The sequence below is a fragment of the Biomphalaria glabrata genome, chromosome 4 (genome assembly GCF_947242115.1).
Source record: "Biomphalaria glabrata chromosome 4, xgBioGlab47.1, whole genome shotgun sequence".
Taxonomy (NCBI): Eukaryota; Metazoa; Mollusca; class Gastropoda; family Planorbidae; genus Biomphalaria; species Biomphalaria glabrata.
Window position 1 is genome coordinate 35,564,056 of NC_074714.1, and position 15,468 is coordinate 35,579,523.

A 15,468-nucleotide genomic window follows, 5' to 3' on the forward strand; every position below is an offset into this window, starting at 1 on the left:
GAACATTTGTATCACAAGAAATTCATCTATGTACTGCACAAACAAATCTATATATGACAAGTATGTCCAAAAAAAAGTCTCTATTATTTCTGTTCAAGAATGTGGGTGTGCACTTAAAAGGCTTGTTCAGATAGTGATTAACTTTGTCTTTCTTTATGTGATGTACTTTCAACAAAAGTAAAAAGATTTTCTTACTGATAACAGCAGTATACTTCTATCTCTATGACACAAAGCCAAAGCTCTAAGTCTTGTCTCAACAGTATATAACTTTATACTGCTGAGGAAGAACTTTGGGTGGGTGTGAGAAGGTTATGTATAGAATAATTTTTAGCCTAAAAGGAGAGTATTAACCAAAAAGTAATTGTTTTGTGAACCTGTTTCTAAAGTCCCTTCTGTGAATCTATCTTCAAAATCTCTTTTGTTAACCTGTTAAAAACATAAAACCTTTTTTTTTTTTTGTATTGTAATCCTCTATCTATAAAATCCTTGTTAAGTTGATGTTATAAAGCTGCAATAATCTATTTGTGACTGTTTGGTTCTATGCCACTCTTGTAGTGCAAATCTGTAATGTGAAGGAATTCTTTAATTTGTTGTGAGCAATGTGTACTTTGTTTAACTCCAAGTGACAGGAAGAGTGTGTAGAAGTTGATGTACAAGAACACTTCAAACTGTTTAGCACTAGTGTTCCTAACTTAAAGTCTGACCTATATTTCAATAGTTCTTTAGGCTTAAGTCAGGAAGAGCACGTCTTCTGTGTTAGTATTTACAAGTACTACAATCCTATTATCTGAGGTTTACAAACTTGTCGCTCATTTGGTTTGAATAGGATTTCAAGTGGTCGTACTTTGTGATTAATGAAGCCCATCAGTTTAGTCCATACAAGAATATATCTAGAAACTTGAAGTCAAGGCCTAAATATTTCATACACAGAACGAATAATTCTTAAAAGATTTTCCAAGCGTCTAATAGTAGTAATTAGTTGTAAAAAATGTTTTATTGCTCTCCACTGTTAAAACTACAAAGATAAGGGCACTTCCCACTATACATAGATAGGGCTACAGGTAGAAGGAAGATACTAGCAATAAACGACATCAGGTTTTCTGCAGTTTATCTTTAGTAGACTCTAAGCAGAGGGCCGAAACAGATGACATATTTTCGCAGAAAAGTAATCAGGTTACAGAACATTAAAAAAAAACAACAAATACTCATCTCATCATATCAATAATGGTTTTTAGTTGTCAGGAAAAATGAGTAGATTGTGGTGTCTTTTGAGAACTTGCATTAGGCTTGCTTACACAGCGTTAATTCAGGACTCCTCAAAGCTGCCCAACAGATAACTTAATGCGCTCAACATGCATCCATAAGTTATCATAAGCCATACAAAAAACCACAGCCAGTAGATAGAAACTTGATTGTAGATCATGCTGACAATCTTAACAGACATTACACTGATAAACATCACATGGATGTCAAACATCTTTTTGTTTTCAACCAACATCTCGTATAAAATGTTATAAAGCAAAACAAAGAAGGGGGTTAGTGCTTGGAAAGAAAAGTCAAGCGAAAATGTAAAAAAAAAAAAAAAAGCTTATTTTGAGTGAAATTGCATAAATTATTTTGAATCAGTTATGGAATTAACTTTTAGTAGACCTAGATTAACAATAATAAATTAATGCGATTAGAGTATTTTTATTAATTGTTTTCGTTTAATGCACTATGGCCGAATCACTTTTATGAACCAGTGAGCATTGGGGAGGGAGGGATCAGGGAGAAGGTTTCCGTACTTCCTTTAGAGAAGAAAAAAAAAAAAATTAAAAAAAAAAGTTTTTTCTAGTCACAATTCGAACTCGAGCTTTCTCGAAGCAAGGCCGACTTGTTGGCCACTGAGCTATCCAAGTACTTACAAAAGGTTTTAGGAGGTTTTATAGTTTTTGTGAGTTTAATCATTTTTGCGAACTATCCAATTCTCCACACAAGGCTTATCTCCCCTTAGCTAAGTAGGCCCTACTGTCTTTATATAAAACAAAATTAATTAATTGATTCCTGTGTTGTCATCGACAACTAATAATTATGCACATTTCAATTTGATCTCTAAATGGGAAGTGGCAGAAATAAGCTTCCACCCAGAAAACAGAGAGTGAGCTGATAAAAGTTTGTAAAAACGATTGAGAGAGCCAAGAGGTCAGAACTGTTTAGCATACAAATACTTGTAGGATTGTTTTCCTAGAAACTGTTACTCTTGTTATTTGACTTTATCTTACATTTATCCGCTGTTTTGCTTGCTGAAATATGTTTGTAAGTATAACAAGCAATCATCTAATCTAATGGTTAAAAAAGGCATCTAGTTATCATTACGCTTGCATTCTTTCCTAATTGCACAATTTGTACATATGGCCCCTTATCTCCAAATAGTGTTTGTGACAAACTTGGTCATATTTGACTAGCCTAAGAATAGCCAAAATTGAAAGCGCACTGGTGTGAAGTGCATGCTGGGTTTTCTCTACAATGAGTTGCTTTGTTTAAGGCAAGGGCCTTAGTTAATTGTCCTACTTATGGCCTTTACAATGCACTAAATAATAGGAGTCATTGCTGCCAAATGCTTCAAACCAATTCTAAGACACTTCCAATCGATGACCTGTTTGGATTAGATAATTTTAATTGATTGTTTCCTGAAGTATGCTTGAGTCAATTGAAGCTGACATCAGAAACCTTAACATTGTGCTATTTTACTATCTGGTCGCTTAGAACTGAGAAGCAATTCGATCTAGTAATGAAACGAGAATAAACGTAATTTCTGTCAAATGAAATAAGAAGAAACTAACGCGGCAAGAACTTCAAAAAAAAAAAAAAAAAAGCAATTCGGGATGTACTTTTAATTCTTGTTTGTAATCTTTTGATAAGTTTCTATTTCTACTGACTAATGGTTCTTTATTAAAGAGCTCGATTCCTATCTATCATTTATGTTTTGGAGTCTTAGTGAAAACAACCTGAAAAATAGGACGAGACTATAGAAACAATAGATAGCTATACAATCTTCCATGTTCTTAGGCTCTCCACTCGCAGAGTGGTTACCGTGTTGGCTTGAGAAGGCTTGAGCCATGAGTTTGAATTCAGGTCGTTCCCACTCCCCCCTTCCCTTTTTTAAAAAAAAATGCTTTAAAAAAGCGAATACAGTAAAGATTCCCCCAGATATCCATTGCTTATCCCCCCCCCCCTTTTTTTTTTCCATTTTCTCAAGTGGTTCAGATAATTGATAGGATCATGCCTTATTGAGAAAGCAAAAAGCATTAAATAGCGCTAAACAAAAACAATTGGTAAAAATATTTCTAATCGCACACATTTTGGTTGTAGGTCTAAAATCCACAGATTTATTACAAATTTAATTACTTGACTGATCCAAAATCATTTATACAATTACACTTCATATATGGTTTAAAACAAAAGTATTTTAAAAATGTTTTTCTTGTTTCTTAGAGAGATTCACGTGGTGGCCTAGTTAGTGGAACACCATCCCTCGCAGAACACACTTTTGGAAACACTGTCTTAGTCTGTTGGACCGTTAAGGCACCACAGGAGATCTGTCAACCATCTTTTTCCATTACTCTCTGCTCTTTGCCTTTGATTCACTGACAGTCCTGGATTTAACTATATTTTCAAAACTATCAGTTCATTGAATAACAATACAACAGTATCAGCAACACTTTCGACGCGAGCGCGTCTCTTTTTAGTTTATAGTTTCTGATATTCTTCCTGAAAAATATTGAAACTTGCCTTTTTGCCTGCCTGAACGGACCACTTCGGGGGCCGTTTTTTGAGTTTGTGTTCCCACACAGACTGTCTTTGTAACCTTGTTAAGTTGTGGGTTGTAAAGATACTGTCGATCTAAAAAAATTTCATTGGCGCTTGTATTGCAAATGTATTGTAAAATGTTTTACATGTTTCGGATGTTCCTTCAGAGTTGAAGATAGTTTACTTCTTAGTCCAAACCTCCCGCAGGACGAACGGGAATGGGAGCGGGCAAGGTTTGACAGTCCAGCGCGCAGCCATCCATAGCGACGTGTGAATACCCACTTGTTCTCCCCCCCCCCCGTCTTGTTTTTCGTGGGGTTACTATCCGCAGAAATATGAGAGTGATTTTCCTTTACTTCTTGCTCGTCCAAACTGTAGAGCGAAGATTAGAATTATATATATTGTTACGAATCTCACTATCCAGGCTCTCTGCAAACTGCTCCATACACCACCAACTTAAAGAACTTGATAACTCAGGGCTCCAAAGTAACGTAACACTTTAATAGTTGAATAAATAACAGCCAATACTGTACAATTGGCAACACGTACACTGTACAAATATCTCTCCAATAACACCGTTCCGCAGTATCAACTCTTGCACTGGCCTCTCCGTCTCGTTCCGGGCTTGCACTGGGTTCAACAGTTCAGGACTGACTTCACACACTAGGCTCGTTGTGTCGGACTCGATCGCAGACCAAGATCAAGACGCCAGTCGTCTCAACTGTACTTGACAGTACTCCGTACTGAACCGTCGTAATGCTCCGTACAGAACCACACCGCTGAACTGTGCTGTAGTCGACCGGACTGTAGTGAACCGGGCTCTGAACCCCTGTCGTGAACCGTCTCTCGTGAACCTTGCTGTAATGAGCCCCTTTTCTCGACCGTCTTGACTGCGATACCTCCGCTCTTATATAGGGTCCCTACTGGCCTTCTCGAACCGGACAGAACGCCGCTCGACGTTTCCAGGTGGTCAGATGACTACAACTCTCGTGACGCTCCTGAGCTCTGTTCACGAACCGCCGTCGATCCTTCATGAACCGCCGTGTTGACACTCGACTCGGCTGACCATCGTAACTCGTCACGGTTGACCGCTCGTCTAGCGCTGGCCTGGGGCGATTTGCGTCGGCTGACTACACTCACACCACTACCCCCATCTGTGCCACCACCAGGTTTATAACAATAGCATACGCCGCTGTTTTGCAGGGACGGCCATAGGCCACAGCAACCTATCCGACTGCAGTGGGCCCCACATTTTCATAGGACTAATTCAATGTTTAAATTATTAAATTAAACCATTTTATAACTTATTATAACAGATTTCTCGCGGCCGCCTGATTTTCCAGGAGCTCCTGGAAATCTCCTGAAATAGCAAAATATATGAAAAAGTCATGGAAATCTCTGGAAATTATTAAAAATCTTTTGAAAACTCATACAAATCTCTGGAAATTATTAAAAATCTTTTGAAAACTCATACAAATCTCATGAAATATATAGACAAAAATTGTCATTTTGGGGTGTCATTCAATATGGAAAACGCCTATCCTACGGGTGATAAATAAAAACGGCATTATGCATTTATAGACAAAAATTGTCATTTTGGGGTGTCATTCAATATGGAAAACGCCAATCTTACGCGCGGCATTATGCATCAGCCGTAATTGTGTCACCTGGTGAAAGAAGCTTTTCGCGCCTCAAACTAATGAAGAATTACTTGAGATCAACAATTCTCAAAGATAGATTGAAATATTTGGTAATTCTTGCTATTGAGCGTGATCTATGTAGGAAACAGAATTATTATGATATACTCTATGACTTTGCTACACGCAAGGTTCGTAAATTAATTCTGTACGTAGTTAAGAATGGATAAAATGCATAGACGAATTTACTTTCTAATACAAACTCTTTTAAATTTCACTTATTGTCCGCTTCCCTACCCAAACTTGGCCCCGCGAAATCCGTTTCGCATAGGGCCCCACAATGGTTAAGTACGGCCCTGCCATTTACATATATATATATATATACTTAGTAGATTACTTAATCTCTTTCCATGACTTCTAAGTCACAATGGTTAAGTCCGGCGCTGCTGTTTTGTGTTTGTAAAATGTTTGTTTGTAAAATGTTTTACAATGTTTCGAATGTTCCGTCAGAGCTCAGTTAACCACTAAAATACTTAGTGACACCTCTGTTGGACCACTACAGCACACAGTGATAGCTCAGTTAACCACTACAGCACACAGTGATAGCTCAGTTAACCACTACAGCACATAGTGATACCTCTGTTTGACCACTACAACACACAGTAACATCACTCTTGGACCATGAAAACACCTAATCACCCCCAAGTCAACTCAATTTGCTCAAGATTGTCACGAGAGAACCAGGCTTTCCCCCTTTTGTATAACCAGATTGCCATTTATAGATGAATCAATACCAGTCATAATGAGGCCAGTCTAGCCATTTGGATGTTAGTTGGTTTCTCATTAAACTCAAAGCATGGGCATGGGCACAACATAGTCAATAGATTACAACTGTGTTTGTTGACAGAATGCACACACGACATGTTCAATAGATTACAAGTTAAAAACTGTGTTTGTTGACAGAATGCACACACGACATGGTCAATAGATTACAAGTTAAAAACTGTGTTTGTTGACAGAATGCACACACACATGGTCAATAGATTACAAGTTATAAACTGTGTTGACAGAATGCACACACACATGGTCAATAGATTACAAGTTATAAACTGTGTTTGTTGACAGAATGCACACACAACATGGTCAATAGATTGCAAGTTATAAACTGTGTTTGTTGACAGAATGCACACACGACATGGTCAATAGATTACAAGTTAAAAACTGTGTTTGTTGACAGAATGCACACACGACATGGTCAATAGATTACAAGTTATAAACTGTGTTTGTTGACAGAATGCACACACGACATGGTCAATAGATTACAAGTTATAAACTGTGTTGACAGAATGCACACACGACATGGTCAATAGATTACAAGTTATAAACTGTGTTGACAGAATGCACACACGACATGGTCAATAGATTACAAGTTATAAACTGTGTTTGTTGACAGAATGCACACACGACATGGTCAATAGATTACAAGTTAAAAACTCTGTTTGTTGACAGAATGCACACACGACATGGTCAATAGATTACAAGTTAAAAACTCTGTTTAATGACAGAATGCACACACATGGTCAATAGATTACAAGTTATAAACTGTGTTTGTTGACAGAATGCACACACGACATGGTCAATAGATTACAAGTTATAAACTGTGTTTGTTGACAGAATGCACACACGACATGGTCAATAGATTACAAGTTAAAAACTGTGTTTGTTGACAGAATGCACACACACATGGTCAATAGATTACAAGTTATAAACTGTGTTGACAGAATGCACACACACATGGTCAATAGATTACAAGTTATAAACTGTGTTTGTTGACAGAATGCACACACAACATGGTCAATAGATTGCAAGTTATAAACTGTGTTTGTTGACAGAATGCACACACGACATGGTCAATAGATTACAAGTTAAAAACTGTGTTTGTTGACAGAATGCACACACGACATGGTCAATAGATTACAAGTTAAAAACTGTGTTTGTTGACAGAATGCACACACACATGGTCAATAGATTACAAGTTATAAACTGTGTTGACAGAATGCACACACACATGGTCAATAGATTACAAGTTATAAACTGTGTTTGTTGACAGAATGCACACACAACATGGTCAATAGATTGCAAGTTATAAACTGTGTTTGTTGACAGAATGCACACACGACATGGTCAATAGATTACAAGTTAAAAACTGTGTTTGTTGACAGAATGCACACACGACATGGTCAATAGATTACAAGTTTTAAACTGTGTTTGTTGACAGAATGCACACACGACATGGTCAATAGATTACAAGTTATAAACTGTGTTGACAGAATGCACACACGACATGGTCAATAGATTACAAGTTATAAACTGTGTTGACAGAATGCACACACGACATGGTCAATAGATTACAAGTTATAAACTGTGTTTGTTGACAGAATGCACACACGACATGGTCAATAGATTACAAGTTAAAAACTCTGTTTGTTGACAGAATGCACACACGACATGGTCAATAGATTACAAGTTATAAACTGTGTTTGTTGACAGAATGCACACACATGGTCAATAGATTACAAGTTAAAAACTGTGTTTGTTGACAAAATGCACACACGACATGGTCAATAGATTACAAGTTATAAACTGTGTTTGTTGACAGAATGCACACACATGGTCAATAGATTACAAGTTAAAAACTGTGTTTGTTGACAGAATGCACACACGACATGGTCAATAGATTACAAGTTATAAACTGTGTTTGTTGACAGAATGCACACACATGGTCAATAGATTACAAGTTAAAAACTGTGTTTGTTGACAGAATGCACACACGACATGGTCAATAGATTACAAGTTATAAACTGTGTTTGTTGACAGAATGCACACACATGGTCAATAGATTACAAGTTAAAAACTCTGTTTAATGACAGAATGCACACACATGGTCAATAGATTACAAGTTATAAACTGTGTTTGTTGACAGAATGCACACACGACATGGTCAATAGATTACAAGTTATAAACTGTGTTTGTTGACAGAATGCACACACGACATGGTCAATAGATTACAAGTTAAAAACTGTGTTTGTTGACAGAATGCACACACACATGGTCAATAGATTACAAGTTATAAACTGTGTTGACAGAATGCACACACACATGGTCAATAGATTACAAGTTATAAACTGTGTTTGTTGACAGAATGCACACACAACATGGTCAATAGATTGCAAGTTATAAACTGTGTTTGTTGACAGAATGCACACACGACATGGTCAATAGATTACAAGTTAAAAACTGTGTTTGTTGACAGAATGCACACACGACATGGTCAATAGATTACAAGTTATAAACTGTGTTGACAGAATGCACACACGACATGGTCAATAGATTACAAGTTATAAACTGTGTTGACAGAATGCACACACGACATGGTCAATAGATTACAAGTTATAAACTGTGTTTGTTGACAGAATGCACACACGACATTGTCAATAGATTACAAGTTAAAAACTCTGTTTGTTGACAGAATGCACACACGACATGGTCAATTGATTACAAGTTATAAACTCTGTTTGTTGACAGAATGCACACACGACATGGTCAATTGATTACAAGTTATAAACTGTGTTTGTTGACAGAATGCACACACATGGTCAATAGATTACAAGTTAAAAACTGTGTTTGTTGACAAAATGCACACACGACATGGTCAATAGATTACAAGTTATAAACTGTGTTTGTTGACAGAATGCACACACGACATGGTCAATAGATTACAAGTTAAAAACTGTGTTTGTTGACAGAATGCACACACACATGGTCAATAGATTACAAGTTATAAACTGTGTTGACAGAATGCACACACACATGGTCAATAGATTACAAGTTATAAACTGTGTTTGTTGACAGAATGCACACACAACATGGTCAATAGATTGCAAGTTATAAACTGTGTTTGTTGACAGAATGCACACACGACATGGTCAATAGATTACAAGTTAAAAACTGTGTTTGTTGACAGAATGCACACACGACATGGTCAATAGATTACAAGTTATAAACTGTGTTGACAGAATGCACACACGACATGGTCAATAGATTACAAGTTATAAACTGTGTTGACAGAATGCACACACGACATGGTCAATAGATTACAAGTTATAAACTGTGTTTGTTGACAGAATGCACACACGACATTGTCAATAGATTACAAGTTAAAAACTCTGTTTGTTGACAGAATGCACACACGACATGGTCAATTGATTACAAGTTATAAACTGTGTTTGTTGACAGAATGCACACACATGGTCAATAGATTACAAGTTAAAAACTGTGTTTGTTGACAAAATGCACACACGACATGGTCAATAGATTACAAGTTATAAACTGTGTTTGTTGACAGAATGCACACACATGGTCAATAGATTACAAGTTAAAAACTGTGTTTGTTGACAAAATGCACACACGACATGGTCAATAGATTACAAGTTATAAACTGTGTTTGTTGACAGAATGCACACACGACATGGTCAATAGATTACAAGTTATAAACTGTGTTTGTTGACAGAATGCACACACGACATGGTCAATAGATTACAAGTTATAAACTGTGTTTGTTGACAGAATGCACACACGACATGGTCAATAGATTACAAGTTAAAAACTGTGTTTGTTGACAGAATGCACACACACATGGTCAATAGATTACAAGTTATAAACTGTGTTTGTTGACAGAATGCACACACGACATGGTCAATAGATTACAAGTTATAAACTGTGTTTGTTGACAGAATGCACACACGACATGGTCAATAGATTACAAGTTAAAAACTGTGTTTGTTGACAGAATGCACACACGACATGGTCAATAGATTACAAGTTATAAACTGTGTTGACAGAATGCACACACGACATGGTCAATAGATTACAAGTTATAAACTGTGTTGACAGAATGCACACACGACATGGTCAATAGATTACAAGTTATAAACTGTGTTGACAGAATGCACACACGACATGGTCAATAGATTACAAGTTATAAACTGTGTTTGTTGACAGAATGCACACACGACATGGTCAATAGATTACAAGTTAAAAACTCTGTTTGTTGACAGAATGCACACACGACATGGTCAATAGATTACAAGTTATAAACTGTGTTTGTTGACAGAATGCACACACATGGTCAATAGATTACAAGTTAAAAACTGTGTTTGTTGACAAAATGCACACACGACATGGTCAATAGATTACAAGTTATAAACTGTGTTTGTTGACAGAATGCACACACATGGTCAATAGATTACAAGTTAAAAACTGTGTTTGTTGACAGAATGCACACACGACATGGTCAATAGATTACAAGTTATAAACTGTGTTTGTTGACAGAATGCACACACATGGTCAATAGATTACAAGTTAAAAACTGTGTTTGTTGACAGAATGCACACACGACATGGTCAATAGATTACAAGTTATAAACTGTGTTTGTTGACAGAATGCACACACATGGTCAATAGATTACAAGTTAAAAACTCTGTTTAATGACAGAATGCACACACATGGTCAATAGATTACAAGTTATAAACTGTGTTTGTTGACAGAATGCACACACGACATGGTCAATAGATTACAAGTTATAAACTGTGTTTGTTGACAGAATGCACACACGACATGGTCAATAGATTACAAGTTAAAAACTGTGTTTGTTGACAGAATGCACACACACATGGTCAATAGATTACAAGTTATAAACTGTGTTGACAGAATGCACACACACATGGTCAATAGATTACAAGTTATAAACTGTGTTTGTTGACAGAATGCACACACAACATGGTCAATAGATTGCAAGTTATAAACTGTGTTTGTTGACAGAATGCACACACGACATGGTCAATAGATTACAAGTTAAAAACTGTGTTTGTTGACAGAATGCACACACGACATGGTCAATAGATTACAAGTTATAAACTGTGTTGACAGAATGCACACACGACATGGTCAATAGATTACAAGTTATAAACTGTGTTGACAGAATGCACACACGACATGGTCAATAGATTACAAGTTATAAACTGTGTTTGTTGACAGAATGCACACACGACATTGTCAATAGATTACAAGTTAAAAACTCTGTTTGTTGACAGAATGCACACACGACATGGTCAATTGATTACAAGTTATAAACTCTGTTTGTTGACAGAATGCACACACGACATGGTCAATTGATTACAAGTTATAAACTGTGTTTGTTGACAGAATGCACACACATGGTCAATAGATTACAAGTTAAAAACTGTGTTTGTTGACAAAATGCACACACGACATGGTCAATAGATTACAAGTTATAAACTGTGTTTGTTGACAGAATGCACACACGACATGGTCAATAGATTACAAGTTAAAAACTGTGTTTGTTGACAGAATGCACACACACATGGTCAATAGATTACAAGTTATAAACTGTGTTGACAGAATGCACACACACATGGTCAATAGATTACAAGTTATAAACTGTGTTTGTTGACAGAATGCACACACAACATGGTCAATAGATTGCAAGTTATAAACTGTGTTTGTTGACAGAATGCACACACGACATGGTCAATAGATTACAAGTTAAAAACTGTGTTTGTTGACAGAATGCACACACGACATGGTCAATAGATTACAAGTTATAAACTGTGTTGACAGAATGCACACACGACATGGTCAATAGATTACAAGTTATAAACTGTGTTGACAGAATGCACACACGACATGGTCAATAGATTACAAGTTATAAACTGTGTTTGTTGACAGAATGCACACACGACATTGTCAATAGATTACAAGTTAAAAACTCTGTTTGTTGACAGAATGCACACACGACATGGTCAATTGATTACAAGTTATAAACTGTGTTTGTTGACAGAATGCACACACATGGTCAATAGATTACAAGTTAAAAACTGTGTTTGTTGACAAAATGCACACACGACATGGTCAATAGATTACAAGTTATAAACTGTGTTTGTTGACAGAATGCACACACATGGTCAATAGATTACAAGTTAAAAACTGTGTTTGTTGACAAAATGCACACACGACATGGTCAATAGATTACAAGTTATAAACTGTGTTTGTTGACAGAATGCACACACGACATGGTCAATAGATTACAAGTTATAAACTGTGTTTGTTGACAGAATGCACACACGACATGGTCAATAGATTACAAGTTATAAACTGTGTTTGTTGACAGAATGCACACACGACATGGTCAATAGATTACAAGTTAAAAACTGTGTTTGTTGACAGAATGCACACACACATGGTCAATAGATTACAAGTTATAAACTGTGTTGACAGAATGCACACACACATGGTCAATAGATTACAAGTTATAAACTGTGTTTGTTGACAGAATGCACACACAACATGGTCAATAGATTGCAAGTTATAAACTGTGTTTGTTGACAGAATGCACACACGACATGGTCAATAGATTACAAGTTAAAAACTGTGTTTGTTGACAGAATGCACACACGACATGGTCAATAGATTACAAGTTATAAACTGTGTTGACAGAATGCACACACGACATGGTCAATAGATTACAAGTTATAAACTGTGTTGACAGAATGCACACACGACATGGTCAATAGATTACAAGTTATAAACTGTGTTTGTTGACAGAATGCACACACATGGTCAATAGATTACAAGTTAAAAACTGTGTTTGTTGACAGAATGCACACACGACATGGTCAATAGATTACAAGTTATAAACTGTGTTTGTTGACAGAATGCACACACATGGTCAATAGATTACAAGTTAAAAACTGTGTTTGTTGACAGAATGCACACACGACATGGTCAATAGATTACAAGTTATAAACTGTGTTTGTTGACAGAATGCACACACATGGTCAATAGATTACAAGTTAAAAACTCTGTTTAATGACAGAATGCACACACATGGTCAATAGATTACAAGTTATAAACTGTGTTTGTTGACAGAATGCACACACGACATGGTCAATAGATTACAAGTTATAAACTGTGTTTGTTGACAGAATGCACACACGACATGGTCAATAGATTACAAGTTAAAAACTGTGTTTGTTGACAGAATGCACACACACATGGTCAATAGATTACAAGTTATAAACTGTGTTGACAGAATGCACACACACATGGTCAATAGATTACAAGTTATAAACTGTGTTTGTTGACAGAATGCACACACAACATGGTCAATAGATTGCAAGTTATAAACTGTGTTTGTTGACAGAATGCACACACGACATGGTCAATAGATTACAAGTTAAAAACTGTGTTTGTTGACAGAATGCACACACGACATGGTCAATAGATTACAAGTTATAAACTGTGTTGACAGAATGCACACACGACATGGTCAATAGATTACAAGTTATAAACTGTGTTGACAGAATGCACACACGACATGGTCAATAGATTACAAGTTATAAACTGTGTTTGTTGACAGAATGCACACACGACATTGTCAATAGATTACAAGTTAAAAACTCTGTTTGTTGACAGAATGCACACACGACATGGTCAATTGATTACAAGTTATAAACTGTGTTTGTTGACAGAATGCACACACATGGTCAATAGATTACAAGTTAAAAACTGTGTTTGTTGACAAAATGCACACACGACATGGTCAATAGATTACAAGTTATAAACTGTGTTTGTTGACAGAATGCACACACGACATGGTCAATAGATTACAAGTTATAAACTGTGTTTGTTGACAGAATGCACACACGACATGGTCAATAGATTACAAGTTATAAACTGTGTTTGTTGACAGAATGCACACACGACATGGTCAATAGATTACAAGTTAAAAACTGTGTTTGTTGACAGAATGCACACACACATGGTCAATAGATTACAAGTTATAAACTGTGTTGACAGAATGCACACACACATGGTCAATAGATTACAAGTTATAAACTGTGTTTGTTGACAGAATGCACACACAACATGGTCAATAGATTGCAAGTTATAAACTGTGTTTGTTGACAGAATGCACACACGACATGGTCAATAGATTACAAGTTAAAAACTGTGTTTGTTGACAGAATGCACACACGACATGGTCAATAGATTACAAGTTATAAACTGTGTTGACAGAATGCACACACGACATGGTCAATAGATTACAAGTTATAAACTGTGTTGACAGAATGCACACACGACATGGTCAATAGATTACAAGTTATAAACTGTGTTTGTTGACAGAATGCACACACGACATTGTCAATAGATTACAAGTTAAAAACTCTGTTTGTTGACAGAATGCACACACGACATGGTCAATAGATTACAAGTTATAAACTGTGTTTGTTGACAGAATGCACACACATGGTCAATAGATTACAAGTTAAAAACTGTGTTTGTTGACAAAATGCACACACGACATGGTCAATAGATTACAAGTTATAAACTGTGTTTGTTGACAGAATGCACACACATGGTCAATAGATTACAAGTTAAAAACTGTGTTTGTTGACAGAATGCACACACGACATGGTCAATAGATTACAAGTTATAAACTGTGTTTGTTGACAGAATGCACACACATGGTCAATAGATTACAAGTTAAAAACTCTGTTTGTTGACAGAATGCACTCACATGGTCAATAGATTACAAGTTATAAACTGTGTTTGTTGACAGAATGCACACACACATGGTCAATAGATTACAAGTTATAAACTCTGTTTGTTGACATAATGCACACACACATGGTCAATGTAGATTACAAGTTAAAAACTGTGTTTGTTGACAGAATGCACACACGACATGGTCAATAGATTACAAGTTATAAACTCTGTTTGTTGACAGAATGCACACACGACATGGTCAATAGATTACAAGTTAAAAACTCTGTTTGTTGACAGAATGCACACACGACATGGTCAATAGATTACAAGTTATAAACTGTGTTTGTTGACAGAATGCACACACATGGTCAATAGATTACAAGTTATAAACTGTGTTTGTTGACAGAATGCACAC

General features: G+C 36.2%; 1 protein-coding gene across 8 annotated transcripts in view; it reads left to right on the plus strand.

The window, feature by feature from the left end:
- LOC106054102 (cAMP-dependent protein kinase type II regulatory subunit-like) overlaps positions 1 to 15,468 on the plus strand; it is an 81,356-nt gene that overhangs the window by 30,741 nt on the left and 35,147 nt on the right. The window lies entirely within an intron of this gene.